Source organism: Platalea leucorodia (genome assembly GCF_965183815.1).
Source record: "Platalea leucorodia genome assembly, chromosome: Z".
In the NCBI taxonomy this organism is placed as follows: Eukaryota; Metazoa; Chordata; class Aves; order Pelecaniformes; family Threskiornithidae; genus Platalea; species Platalea leucorodia.
In genome coordinates this window covers 71766452-71781455 of record NC_138858.1, presented here as the reverse complement: position 1 = coordinate 71781455, position 15004 = coordinate 71766452, and the positions used below count along the sequence as shown (strand labels likewise).

Sequence of the window (15004 nt, the reverse complement as noted above, 5' to 3'; positions counted from 1 at the left end):
TGAAGGAGACGAAATTAAAGGTCACCAGTTGCATGCAGCTTCGAAAGTCAAGAGCAACTAATTGTATCTTTTACTGTGGAAGCAACAGGCTTAGAATTCCACCTGAGCTCCACAAAGCATGCTTTCAAGCAAGACAGCGTTTGAAAAAAATCATTTCTCATGGGGGTGATATTTCCCACAGCTTCTTACCGTGGATTTACATGATGTTAAGCTGTGCAAGGAAAACAAGGGATTCTTTATTTCATTCCCAGCACCTCGCATTAATTAGGAACTAATAAGCCATGCAGCTATGGCTTTTGAGTCCTCCTCCTTCTCTCCGAATTACTCTCTACCAGTTCAAGCGTGAAGCCTTACACACCTGCTCAGGCCCTGACCTCTGGCGTGGAAGCGCAGACCTTTCCCGGTGCCAGGGAAGATGATCACTTGCCAGCAGCAACTGTTGCTGTACACAGGAGGTTTTTGCACGTCCCTGCTTTTCAGAAGCACGCTCTACCACTTCCTAAGTTTCACCAGCAAGTGAAAAAAACCCCCACGCGCTTCAAGCTTCCCTTTTGCAGCCCATTGCTGCTACTGATCGTACGTGCTAGTGCCATCAAAAGCAGACAATTTTCCTCTCTTCCTCCTCCTTCTCCAGCTCATTGACTTCTCATTTCACAACACCACTTTGCCCATTCCCACTCAAGCATTAAAATCCAGGTCCACTTCTCTATGCAGCTTACTACCAGTCCATGCAAAGTAACCTTTCCTTCTGGTGGCACAAAAAGAAGAATGACCCTTTTCATGTTGGCACCCATCTTAATGCGAGCAGTAGGCAGATGTTTGTTTTTCATTAGTCTGCAAGTCAGAAAAAGAAGCAGCACTGCAAGTCACTGCTGCGTACAAACATGTTATTCATCATCCATGGTTGAACACAGAGTGATTACTGCACTGATGAAAGAAAGTGGGAATGGAGCATATCCAAACCTTCTGCTGGGTGCTATGAAGTATTATGTGCATCTTTAAGGCTGATGGCATTCCTGACTAAATGGGGCAGATAAGGGGTGGAAACAGCCAACGAAGCCATGATAAAGCAGATTCTCAGAGCTGAAAATGCAGATGCCCAACACATTTAGAGGTGGTCACTATGGAGGAAGGAGCACACAGCCCATCAGGACAGAGGAGACCAAAGAGAACAAAGCGATTGTCTGGGCAGAGGAAAAATGCATCTCCTGCTCCAGAAAACAGGTATGACCTCACACAGAGAACTCGTGAATTCTTATCACGTTTACTTATGTTATCACAACACAGATGTAGATAGACATAACCTACTCTCTCCTCAGGTCTCTGCAACGTTTCTACTGATGTTTTTAGGAGGGCCAGCTGGTTGCTGTGAGAGCAGGTCTGCAGAGACTGCAGGAGAAAAGCTATCTGCCCATTACCAGCTAGTCTGAAATTTACCACATATGCCCTGCCACCACCAGAAGACATCTGCCCCAGCCATTTGTTTAGGCAGCCTCTTCACTGTCTCACAGGCGGTGCTCGAAGGTCGGCTGAACCCGGCTAGGTGAGGAGGACTGACCTCTGCAGGCAGAAGGTTCCCACAGCTCCAACCCAAAAAAGGCAACAGTACAAATCTTCTAATATAAATAGGCAGCTGTCAAGAACTTCATAAAGGGGTGAGAACTAGTCAAGGAGAAAGCATCAGTGACTAATGAAATTCAGTGAAATGGCACCATTTCCCTCATCTTTCTGGTTCAGAAGCTGACAGACTAGAAAGGAAAGCACAGAGCAAGGCACTGCAGATTGCTCCCAGAAATTTTATCATCTGCAAGAAGCAGCAGGCAGAGACCTGTCTGCAAGACCAGTATCTGCAAGTGGCTCCTAGCTTTATTTTAAGTGCACACACAGTAACTCAACATGCAAGTTAACCAAGCCCTACACAAACACCTCAGGGAATTCAGAGAAGGCGGCTCCAAATCCGCTGATAGAAGTGAGGCTCCTTCCATGGGCATGGACAGCTCAAGTCATCACACAATACCACTCAATTTTCTCTTTGTAGTGACTGAAGCAGCAAAACATAGTCCCGCATAAAGACAGCATCGCATGGTTCAGCTGAGGAAACATAGCACAATAAAATATACTAAAGAAGAACTCAAACTGGCAACTTCAGACAAGCAGTAAAATCAAAAGGTGAATGAAGGTTTCAGACAAGGAGTAAAACAGGAAGGTGCATAAAGGTTTTAATTGTTTGACTGAGTGCATACAGAAAAAGACAACACGCAAAATAATGAATTTCCTACAATTTCAAGGGAAATACTGAAGCATTTGCAAAGAATCAAACTAAGGAATATCACGAGACAAACAGCAGGAGACCAGCAGTGCCCAAACAGAGACCGTAACATTCCCCATGAAAGATTTTCACCCTTTTTTCAGGAGGCGCTCACACACCCCTCCTCTGCTTGTCACATGCCTCAGATTCAGCAGGGAGGATGCGCTCTTTCTTACGTATCTTTTTCTTGTCCCACAAAATTCCTCAGGGGGTGAGCTAACTCTTACAAGTCACCATTTTGGTTTTTGTTTACCACATTCCCCAAAGAAAGGAAAAAAAAAAAAAATGGCACCAAGCCAAACTGAAGCATGAAAAAGACTGGGGGGGGGGAATCCTAAATTTGTATCGGTAGTCCCGGTGAGGCAACACAATTAAGCCTGAAGTTCTGACAGCCCAGAGAGGTTTGGTGTTTTTTAAGGGCTGATCTTTCACCAGAAGAACAAGCCAGAAGACGCTGCATGAAGTTTCAGGAGATGAAGTGCAAAATTTTGAGGAAAAAGCACTTAAAGGGAAAAGAAGAGGACAGGCTGTTCTGTTTATAGGAAGAGGATTTCTTCATACATACAAACTCAGCGAGCAGCTACCAGCAGACACATCTATGGATTGTCTACGTCAAAACAAAGCAATTTCAATTGCAGCTTTCAGATACTGTACGTGAAACTGATGGTTTCGGTCAGGCTTGAGAGGCTGGAGCGCTCAGTGCATCCTTTAGACTAAGTGTTTTAAGCACTGCCAGAAGTATCTAACAGCATGGGTGAATGAAGAGACAAACACTTGAGGTATATTTGAAGAAAACAGTGCCTGCATCCTTCAAACTAGACTTGGAACACAAGGCACCTATATCCAGGTTTAAGCTGCATGAAGCTATACAACATTGAGGGAAGATGAACAGATGTGATTTCAAGAGACATTGACAGAATCCACAAAAAGGTTTACTTGCAGGTTTGGGAGACTTCATGTGGTCTCTCTGAGCATCTAACTATACGGGCCTCAGGTGTACAGCAGCAACCACATTTGACAACTTTCCCTTGTCCCCTCCTCTGCTCAATAATAAATGACATCATTCATATGAAAAATTAGATATTCCTAATGCACAGGAGGCAGTCAGGCAGCAGTCAGGCACCACAGGACTGCTCCCTGTCCACACAGAGCATGAGACGCAGCTCTACAGTAGTCTCTGCCCATAAGCTTCAATTCCCAGGGCCACTTTCCCTATCACACTTTGACTTGGTGATTTCATAAAGAAAAAGGCAATGTGCACATACAGCAACACCCAGTGAACATAGAGACAGTAGCTCTCCAACATACACTTGCAAGGAAACAGAAAACATCTCTCCCCAGCCCTCCCTAGGAAGGCAGGAGATAAAATCTGGGCATCACTGTAACTCATGAGCTGTGTAACGCTTGCTAGTAAATCAAGGGCTATTTACACCCTCCAATATGCCACAGTTTTTCCATGTAACCCTTTTTCTCTCTGTCCTCAAGACAGACTTCAAAGCAGATCCCAAGAGTGGGAAGTATAAAAAGGTGGATTATGTTCTATACACACTCCAGTAATGTATCAGTGTCCCATGCAAACGATGGCTGGGTGAGAATCACTTACAAAATACCAAATTTAACACATAATCTCCCACTTTTCAAAAGACCACCCAGTCCTGAGCAAACTCCTAAAAGGTGTTGAAAATTACTTTTGTTTCCTCTTTGAGGAGGTAGTCACCATAATTCAGTTTTGCTGGTTTTTAAACATAAATTTATTTGTAAATTTGTATTTTAACATGTTAGTCTCTATTTAATTTTTTATTTTAACTTTAACAATTATATTTTTAAATCTAATTTTACATTTCCTAAACACTATTAAAAGTAGAGCTACCAAATTGCTTTCCAAGGAGGATCAAGGAACGTCAACACAAAGAGCAAAATGGATTTGATCCTCTCCTGGAAATGTGATCAGTTTAACACAAGACTCACTGTGGACCTATTCACGTGTGTGTTCTTAACCAAAGAGCACTTCTCTCATTTCAGTGAGCGCTCATTTTGAGCTTAACAAAAGCACCTGCAAAGTAAATTGCAGTTCCTCCTCCAGCCTTCTGTTGTCTGGATTTGTTGTCCTGCCAGTTGCCTCCTGCCCCTCTGCCTCTGGTTCTTACACCTCAATTAATGTGCACCAGTACCACAAGCAGCAGTAACGCTCTCTTCCAACAATTCCCTCCTGTTGTCTTCACTGCAGGGCGTCATGACCCATGGGTTTTGGAGGACTGGTCTGGTACTAACACAGGAGCCATCACCCTTCTCGTTGCCACAGGTGACATTAAGGACTCTCAAAAAGAGAGAGCTCCTGCACCCAAAGACAGAGGCAAGCTCCTGCAGCCGAGCGTGCTCTCCGTGCACGCCTCGCATGCACTGGCACACGGCAGACCCACAGAAAACTTCAGTAACTCCCAAGAAACAACACAGCGTTTTGGCCAACTACCTGTCACAGAGCCAGCACTGGGGAAATTTCATACCCTGACATGAAGTGACAACACCACAACTCCTCAGTATTGTCTGGATGACTTGGCAAATAGTAATTCCATTTTGTTCAGCGTTCCCTCTGAGTGCCGCAACTCACTCGCATTTTGCTCACCTGCACAAACTGTAACTCCCAGCAAGTGCCTGCAAGTTTTTTCTAATATTTTAACAAAGGTTATAGATTACCGAATGACCTGGTTGACTAAAGGGCTTATTCTTGTTTTTAAAACAAACCATTAGCTCAGCCAGGAATGGCCTAGTAACTCAGAACAGTTTTCCCAGCTATCCGTGCACAATAAATTTTTCATTTCTGGAAAAAATTAAATGCAATGCATTAAAGAACATACTCCGCTCATTAATGTGAATATAAATAAAACTAAATGAAAAGCAGTAATTCTCTGGGGCATCTTGTTAAATCTAAGACTTGGAAGAAGTCACTGTCTTGGAGAGTTTACTGGACTGGGTGGCCTGATATATGTAGGAGTATTACATAAATGAAAACTCTCTACAATCCTCTACAAAAAGCCCTATAAATTTACATAGATTACATGACAGAATTACAAGGAGGATTAAAAAAAAAAGAAAGAAAAGAAAATGCCTTCTTGAAGATCCAAGGCTGCATGAAACTCCTAATGACTCACCAGATGCTCAGCCATTGCACAGACAGTACGTGCACAGCGTGAATTTATGTCGTGGCACAGGGGTGGCTTTTGTGCCACTCCTCCTCATTCCTTTCCTAATAATGTCCAGCATTCAGCTTGCCTTTTTTTAACAATTACACACTGGGCACATATTTCCCTAGACGCATCATTACAACTTCATTTCTTGCCTGATCTGTAAAAGCTGACTCAAGGATCATCAACTTGTAAGAGTCTTTTTCCCCCCTCTTTATACACATCACTTTACATTGATCAACCCCAGGCAATAAAATGGTACATTAGAAGTAATTCACTTAAAAGATTTTTCTGCAGTCCTCAGCAGCCGATGTCCAGCATGAACTCTCTGCTCACTGCGGGCCTCCCTAGAGGGGGTGGTGGGCCGTTAGCGAGACAGCTGAGCGGCACATGCCCTACTCAGACATTGCTGCCACCAACCCACCTGCAACCTTGTTCGAGTTCATTGCTTCCCTCTACTGCTTTTGCCTGCCACCCAAAACCAGCCCTGCAGTCAGTGTGGTTTTATTTTAGCATTTCACACGTCGTGAACCCCGAATTTCAGTTATGGAGGGAATGTTCCATGCGCAGTACCCTCGGTCATACCCGTCTTCTGCTAAGACGCTCAGAAAAACAAGACAAAGAAGAGGCTGTGGTTATGGCTAGCAACTGACTCTGGCACTGGGCCACCCTTTGGGTGGGCAGGGGAATGTTGTCTACCTTTTCTTGAGCACATGGAAATTGTACAGGACAAAACCAAAAACTTCTACCAGATTAAATATTGGGCAGCTTTTTTATCAACAGGTGTCTGCAAGTGTTATAGATGATCCCTATCCAATGTAATCTTTCAAAGGTTATCTTTAAAAAAAAGATGAAACACAACAGATGAAGAAACATGGACAGAGTCATCATCAGGTATCTTAAGTGCAACTTTACTCCTCCTACCCTGAACTGGAATGTGTCTCTCTACTCACACATTTTAGGCTTCAAAATTTGAAGTATTCGTTTTAAAAATCAAACATATTTATAAATAGCTTCCTGGACCAGATGCAGGTGGTACAATTATGTTTTCCCCATCTCCACCTTTATGGCAACTTCTACTCTTTATCGTAAGCCCCCACACCTTGAGATTCTCTCTCCTCCTTTTTCACACGACAACCTTCAACTCATTACTGCACTTTATCCCTCAAATAAAACTCATTCTGTAATCAAATTTTTCTTTTTCCATCCGAACAAATCCCAGCACCTGCAAGGAGCAACATTTTCTGCCAATCAAAGGCAGGCAGGCAGGTCTGTGAAAAAGCAGACCATGCCCCGCCACACTTCCACCACCGCTTCCCACCACACGTTTCCAGACTTAGGACAAACAACAGACACACACCTCGTGATAACTTTGGTCAGAGCCCACATTGCTAGCAGATGGATCCAAGAACCACCTGCCTCTGGGCTGCAAACTCCAGGGTGATGAGCACCAGGAGTACAACTCTGTGCTGTTTCTCCAGGGAACTGTTGGGGTTAGCTGGACTCTTTGGACAGGTGACAGCACAGGCACTTTTTACACTACCACGTACCTGGTGCAATAGACCACCAGCCTCGGCGAGCAAGTGGAGCCATCGAGTTTAGCAGCAGTCTCAGGGCAGCACGAAGTATACGCGGTGCAGTTTCAAGCCTTGTGCTTCATAGCAAACAGGACTGTTTCAAATGCAACAGGCACTACAGAAGGAACAATGGCTCATGCCATTTAATCCAGAGGGGTAATTCACTCCAGCAGGTGAGTTTTTCAATTCCTTCTCAATACTTTCAGTAATTTTCATTTTCATTAACTCCAGTAGAGAGCATTACTGTTAAGAGTGCAGTACATCTAATTACGTAGTCTGAAGAGTTAAGGTCAGATTCTCACATGCTGTAAATCAGCATGACTCCTTTCAGCTCTCTAAAGCACAACAGTTTACAGAAGCCAAGATTCTTTCACTTCAAGTCAATACACCAGATTATAAATTAGACTATGTAACATACATCTTGTCTATATCAAGATGAAAAAATGAAATAGGGGTAAATTATACCCTCAAAAATATTCCCAGACTTCCTGTAAAGTTTAGTGACAAGAAGAGATATCCATCAGTACTTCTAGCAACTTAAGTATTTCTCTTAAACAGACACAATTATTACAAATCTTTGTTCCATATGTCACCAACTTATATAAGGCATCAACAATCCAGAACAGGAGGGGGTATTTGAATTTGCCTATGCTACATCAAGCCATTATTGCAACCTATTCTTCAATTAGAGGCATTTCCTCTCCCCCCGATCAGAGCTATTCTTCAGAATACAAATGTTCCTACATTACAAAATGTTCTCCTACTCTAGATGCCAAGCCTGAGAATGCTCCAAATTCAGCAATTAACAGAAAACTCTCAGCACTTATCAAAACAAAGGACTGTGGGAATTTAGAGGTCTCGCATGATTTGCTCCTGAGAAGACACCTGCTGGGAGGGAAGAGATGAGGACATTCCTGAGCCTAAACGATTAGGGAAGCACTGGGATTTCCATCCTTTTCTTCTCAGATCTGCAAACCAAAACACATTCCAAGCAGAAAGACAGAAGAGTAGTAACAACTCTGCTCAGCTGATGTCAAACACTCACGTGTTATAGTTCAGACTGTGTTAGTTCTGTGCCACATACTTACGCTGTCAAAATAATTTCTACACAAGTATTTACTACTTTGAGCATGAATCTCAGTATGTCCCAGAGGTAACTGTAATGAAAGCACATAAGTAACACATTAATTTTTACAGAAAGCTAGGCAGCAAGTGACCTCAAGAGCTCAGCTAGTCTGTCCTTCTGTGTTCCTGACAAGCGTCAGCCAAACCTACTCCAAAAACCCACCCAGGAGAGACAACCCACAGCCTCTCCGCACAGCCAACTCTGCATCCTCCAAAGTCCTTACAGTTAGGAGCCTGGTACTTGGTGTCCAAACCAAACCTCCCTTATTACAACTTATGTCCAGCATTTCTTGCCCTGTGTACTACAGCCATGAAGAACTGTTTATTTTCCTTTCTTTTTTGCAACTATCTCTGCAGCTAGGTACCTTAGCAAGGCAAGGTGCTGGTTATTTTAACAAGTCAAAGAGGCTTATTTTGGGCACTTACTGACAGCAGAACAGAAAGGACAGCAAAAAACACATAAGGTGGGAAATCTTACCCAGTCTTTCAAGTGGTTATTCTCACCCTTTCCCTCCCCCCCCCTCCAAAAAAAAAAGAAAAAAAGATAGTGCTCAACAAGTGAAAAAACCAGCTCTTTTTTTAAGAGCACTGGCAATCACTGCTAGAATAAGAGAAAACAAGATGTTCTCTTATTACCCCTCTTACTAAGGAAGGGGATGCAAATATTTGTTCAGTCCAGCCACTTTCCCCAGGGTTACCCTGAAACACAGCAGGGCCCTCTGCCTTCTGGTGGATCACCAAACCAAACTGCTTTAGTCCAGGACCTGGAAAGGCTTCCAAAATTCCCATTTTGTTTGCCAGCATTCGTAGAGACGTCTTAGCTTTCACTTCGGTTCTGCCAGGGCTCACAGTCATGAAACAGCAGCACTGATTTATAAAGAGGCTATTCACGCGCGCTTGGGGAAGGAGGAAGATGGCTACAAAAGAGCTGAATGTTTAAGAATCAGCTTGCTCAAATTAGTTCAATAGAAGTATACCCATGCACACAATGGCAAGGATGCCCAGTGCAGGAGGCACAGCTACCGCAGCGTACTTAAAAGACCGAAGGAGAAACGAGGAGGAACACAACTGCCTATAGATGGACAGAGCAAAACAAACAAGAAGAAATCTAGCAACGCCAGGGAGTAAACCAAAGCTTCAAAGCTCTTACGCAAGACAACAATAACAGTCTCTACTTTCCAAACAATGAATCAGTGGGACTTAAAGGGCATATCAGCACCAAGACAATTCAGGCCAAGTCAGTCTGACCCTATCAAAACAAAGTTTTATTTTGGCCAAAAAACTAAGCAGGTTATTTCCTTCTGTCTTCCTGCTCTTCCGTAGCATGTGCCTGACAGGACAGAAGCCAAAATACAGGCTTAATCTTACAGTGTCTCTGCCCTTAAGGGGCTTTTTCACTCACTTCTGAAGTTGTCCTCAGTCCTGTAAGCAGACTATTTTGTTCAGCAGCACGGCCTTTTGCATTCACTGAAGAGATCCATTGACAATTAGAAGACAATAGCTTTGAGGAAATGCCCACAGGCTAAGTAGTCATAGACTGGAGAAAAAGACTTTTTTTTTTCCTTTAAATCTCAATGTTTTTAGATTCTTGTATAAACCACACGGTTATCAGACTGCTTATGCAGACAGGGCCTTTCAAGCTGATGGAAGAGATGCAATTTTCATGAGTAACTTAAAATCAATGCTCCCTTTTCACTGTAAGTTTGTGGGACTTAACTTTTACATTTGTTACACAGCTTTGAGCTCCTTTTCCATTGTAGCAGCTTGCCAACACAGACACATTTAGCTTTTTTGTTTAGGACCATGACCACGGGCCAGCTTGAATACTGTGACTATTCACTGAAAGGAATGTTGGATGCAGTACATGGACCTTGCCAGCTTATTTCCCAATTCAGCAGAAACACGCAAAGACCTGTATGCAATATTGGTGTGCTCTCTCAGACAAAAACACAACCTAATTTAAGTTTAGAAGTCTGTTTTGCAATGCTTGCTAAATGTCACCAGGAAAGCTGTCACTAGAAGCTTTGGTCTTCCCAGAACATTTCAAACAACAGCAAGACAGGAATGGAAAATATCTCTGAAAGCTTTAAGAAGTCGGGCATTAAAAATACCCTCCTCTCTCACTGTGGTGAGAAACCTTGGGCATTTGCTTGTCTTACAGTTCAACAAGGCCACATTGTGGGTCCTCTTCCTCTGAAAATCCAGAAGAAATGAGAAACCTGTTAAGGTTTTCCAAATATTTACTGAGCATCCTTATAGATCACTTGTACTTGCCAGGTCCTTTCTCTCTCCAGGACCCTCTGGCCTTACCAGCTAACGAGCCATAGCTGCTTCTGCTTTAAATGGAGATACCAGCATATACCCTTGTCGTGGTTTAATCCCAGCCACCAACTAAGCCCCTTGCTCACTTGCCCTGGTGGGATGGGGGAGAGAATCAGAAGAGTAAAAGGGAGAAAACTCGTGGGTCAAGATAAAGACAGTTTAATAGCTAAAGCAAAAGCCATGAACACAAGCAAAGCAAACAAGGAATTCATTCACTGCTTCCCATCAGCAGGCAGGTGTTCGGCCATCCCCAGGAAAGCAGGGCTCCATCACGCGTAATGGTTACTTGGGAAGACAAACGCCATCACTCCGAACATCCCCCCCTTCCTTCCTCTTCCCCCAGCTTTATATGCTGAGCATGGCATCACATGGTATGGAATAGCCCTTTGGTCAGTTGGGGTCAGCTGTCCTGGCTGTGTCCCCTCCCAGCTTCTTGTGCACCCCCAGCCTGCTCGCTGGTGGGGTGGGGCGAGAAGCAGAAAGGGCCTTGACTCTTGTGTAAGCACTGCTCAGCAACAACTAAAATGTCCGTGTATTATCAATACTGTTTCCCGCACAAATCCGAAACACAGCCCCATGCTAGCTACTCTGAAGAAAATCATCTCTATCCAAGCCAAAACCAGCACAACTCTGTCTGATAAAAACGCAGTTTCCCCCTGCACAATGTGGACTGCATTGTACTTTATATTTCCAGAACTGTCTACATGAGAGCAAGCTCTATTTATAGGTATAGATACCCAAAAGAAATGTTTTGCTAACATCTGAGCTCTGTAATTTCAAGGTAGTACATTTGAACTCCTATTCATTTGTATTTCAGATATGCCGTTAGGAAATAACATAGCAACAAGTCAAGCAAAAACAAGACAAGCTACTGAATAACGAAACAGTCAAATGAGTTCAATTATATACTTGAACCATCAATCATAAAAACACCAATTTGGTTATAGTAGGTTTGCTTGAATGGTGGTAACCTTACAAAGCCCCTGGGCTACCCTAAGCACCTCTCACTCTCTCATCAGTAAAGGCTGTAATTATTCTGAAGTCTGACAACAAACTCTATCTTGTTTCTCCATCTTCCCTGGCACAGTAAGCCTAGTACTGACAAATGAACTAACAGAACTTCACCTGTCAGAAAAGCATCCTCCCCATCCTCCCATCTCCTCACTTCCCCCAGAGCAGGTTTTCTAAATGCTGCGAAGCAGACGAAGCTAGAGCACCTACAGCTGGAGAGACAACAACGGCACCTACACCGCATGCTCAGTTCCACAGGGCTTCGCACTCCAAGGAGCAGGTAACAACTGCACAAGCAAGCTATACCACAGCAGCAAAACCAGCCATCTCCATTTGGTCAAGAGACTTTTCTAGGTCATAACCATAGCCAGCAGAAAACCTAGACACCCTATCAGCTGCGCCTATACAAAGAAGAGGGGTCCACCCTCTCCACTTAACATCCTGCAGTCTACTCTCCTTCCATGCTGTACAGTGTGGCCAATAATGACACAGCCTGACTGAATACAGGCTCCAATGAAACCAACTGGCTGGATGGTCACATCCAGAGAGTAGTGGTCAACACCACAATGTCCGGATGGAGATCAGTGACAAGTGGCGTCCCTCAGGGGTCCATACTGGGACCACTACTGTGTAATATTCTTCATCAATGACATAGACAGTGGGATCAAGTGCATCCTCAGCAAGTTTGCAGACACCACCAAGCTGAGTGCTGTGGTTGACATGTCTGAAGGACGGGATGGCATCCAGAGGGACCTGGACAAACTCGGGAAGTGGGCCCATGTGAACTTCATGAGGTTCAACAAGGCCAAGTACCAGGTCCTGCACCTGGGTCGGGGCAACCCCCAGTATCAATACAGGCTGAGGAATGAAGGGATTGAGAGCAGCCCTGTGGAGAAGGACTTGGGGGTACTGGTGGAGGAAAAGCTGGACATGAGCTGGCGATGTGCACTCACAGCCCAGAAAGCCAGCTGTATCCTAGGCTGCATCAAAAGAAGCGTGGCCAGCAGGTTGAGGGAGGTGATTCTGCCCCTCTACTCCTCTCTGGTGAGACCCCACCTGCAGTACTGCGTCCAGCTCTGGGATCCTCAGCACAGGAAAGACATGGACCTGTGGCACTGGGTCCAGAGGAGGGCCACAAAAATGATCACAGAAATGGAATACCCCTTCTAACAGAGAAAGGTTGAGAGAGTTAGGGTTGTTCAGCCTGTACAAGAGAAGGCTCCCCAGAGACCTTATTGTGGCCTTTCAGTACTTAAAGGGGGCTTATAAGAAAGATGGGGACAAACTTTTTAGTAGGGCCTGTAGCAATAGAAAAAGGGGTAATGGTTTTAAACTAAAAGAGTGTAGATTCAGACTAGATATAAGGAAGGAATTATTTATGATGAGGGTGGTGAAACACTGGAACGGGTTGCCCAGAGAGGTGGTAGATGCCCCATCCCTGCAAACATTCAAGGTCAGGTTGGACAGGGCTCTGAGCAACCTGATCTAGTTGAAGATGTCCCTGCTTATTGCAGGGAGGTTGGACTAGATGACCTTTAAAGGTCCCTTCCAACCCAAACTATTTGGATGATTCTATTCTATGAAATTCTATGAGAAAGGTGAGTTCTGCATAGACTTTACTTTCTCCCTCTTGAAAGACAGCTGGATCAGACTTCCCGCCTGTGAAATGAAGGTGGGCACAGAATTTCAAAGGCATGTGATTTTAGCACAGAACAGGTCCCTGACATTAAGAGCTTTTTCTTCTTCAGACAGATGGAAGATGGCTTGTGCCAAACTCGCATTCAGATCCAGAAAGCACCAACATCTTCTCTTTTCTTGAGGATTAGGCCAAAGACAGGACAGTGCCCTGGGACAAGGCACTGATTCACTGATGCAAAACAAGAAATCTTCAAGAGGGCTACATCAGGAGAGAGCTCAGCAACTGATCTCCTGACAGCTCCCCAAAGAAGATCCTCCAGAGGAAGAGGCATCCCACTCACAATGTGGAGTTGCACAGGGAGCCGGGAGGGACACAGTCTTTGCCCTCTGTCCACTAAATTAGTCTTTCCACTGCATGGTTCTAGCATGGTAATGCACTACTGGGAAGTCGCACCTACCGTGCAACAGCCACAGACCACTGGCATGGCTGTGACTCTCCTTCCAGCGAGAAGGAATCACAAGCTCCCAATCTTAGGGGGCTAGCAGCGGTACTCAGTGATGCTGAAGACAGGGGTCCTGAAAAGAAACCATCTCTGAAGCACGGAAATCTGTCTATCTGAGGGCAAACAATTAAGCACTCCAGTAGCTCTTTTATACAGGCTAGAAGGATGAAGGTTGTCCATACAAACCAGATGCCAGTCCATGTAACACAGTCGTGGCTTTTTGGCAGGTCTTCCACTCTGCAGCCTTTACACAGCTAGAAAGAGTCCAGCCAGCTTGCAGTCTGACAGAAAAACCTCTGATTACCCTCACTGCACCTGCGGTGAAAGCCTATAGCTCCTAATACCCTTGAAGGGAGAAGAGAGGTCTTCCAATGACACTCAACTCAAAATTTCAGCAAGATGCCACAGGGGTAAGAAAAAAATCAAGTACCAGTCTTAAGCAGGAGCCTCTTCTGTCTGCTACTGCAGACTGCCCATACGATCAACTGAAGCATAGATAAAAAACACTGGCTACAGCAGAGAAGTGCCAGCTCTGCAGCATCTGTAAGTCAAATGAGACAGCAGGGGCAGAGGAACATGTAATGGTTAAAACCAGGAGAGTGACAAGGAAGACCCAGCTGGACAACAGAAGGACCTACTGTAGGACATGCGCAGCAGTGTCATCAATGCTAAACACATGGTACTTAACTCCCTGCAGCTGTTGTTGCAACAGCTTCTCCAATTCACTGCTTTCAGGGTGATGCTCTACAAAGAGAAACTTTGTCAGTTGTTTATCAGCACTCTGCAGCTGACTCACAGCTACTGGTCAAAACAAAGAGATATAGCTTACAGTATTCAGAACAGAATAACACAACAAAAACCACAAAAGCAGTCTGACCCAGCCCTCAATTGTAAGGAAAATCACTAAAAATAATCTGACATTTACTGCAGGTATACATATAACTAAAACTTCATCACATTTAGGGAACCTACATAAAATCTTCAGGTTTCCAGCCCTTACATACGTGGCCTCCTGCATCACTATCACTGGTTGCCCAGTATAGAGCATATAACTTCGCACACCACAATGTCAATGTTATACTTCAATGACTAGTTTCTGAAAACCCAGGTGGACAACACAGATGTCTCCTACAAAGATCAGTCCTGTTAACACTTCTGCAATTTTAGACACATTCAAGCCAAAATGCCTTCTCACTTATGAAAAGGAAATAACAGTAGCACTTCTTCAGCTTTGAAAAAGAAGAATTTGAGTTACACTTAAGTAAACAGGGCAGATCACAGCAGAATTTAATGCACAGTAGGACTTCATAAGCCATGATGGCATTTTGGCAGAAAACT

At 44.2% G+C, this 15004-nt stretch overlaps 1 protein-coding gene across 1 annotated transcript in view; it reads right to left on the bottom strand.

Moving 5' to 3' along the window:
* The window catches only part of DGKQ (diacylglycerol kinase theta), a gene marked incomplete at its 5' end in the record, with an annotated part of 101811 nt that overhangs the window by 75199 nt on the left and 11608 nt on the right, over positions 1-15004 (bottom strand). The window lies entirely within an intron of this gene.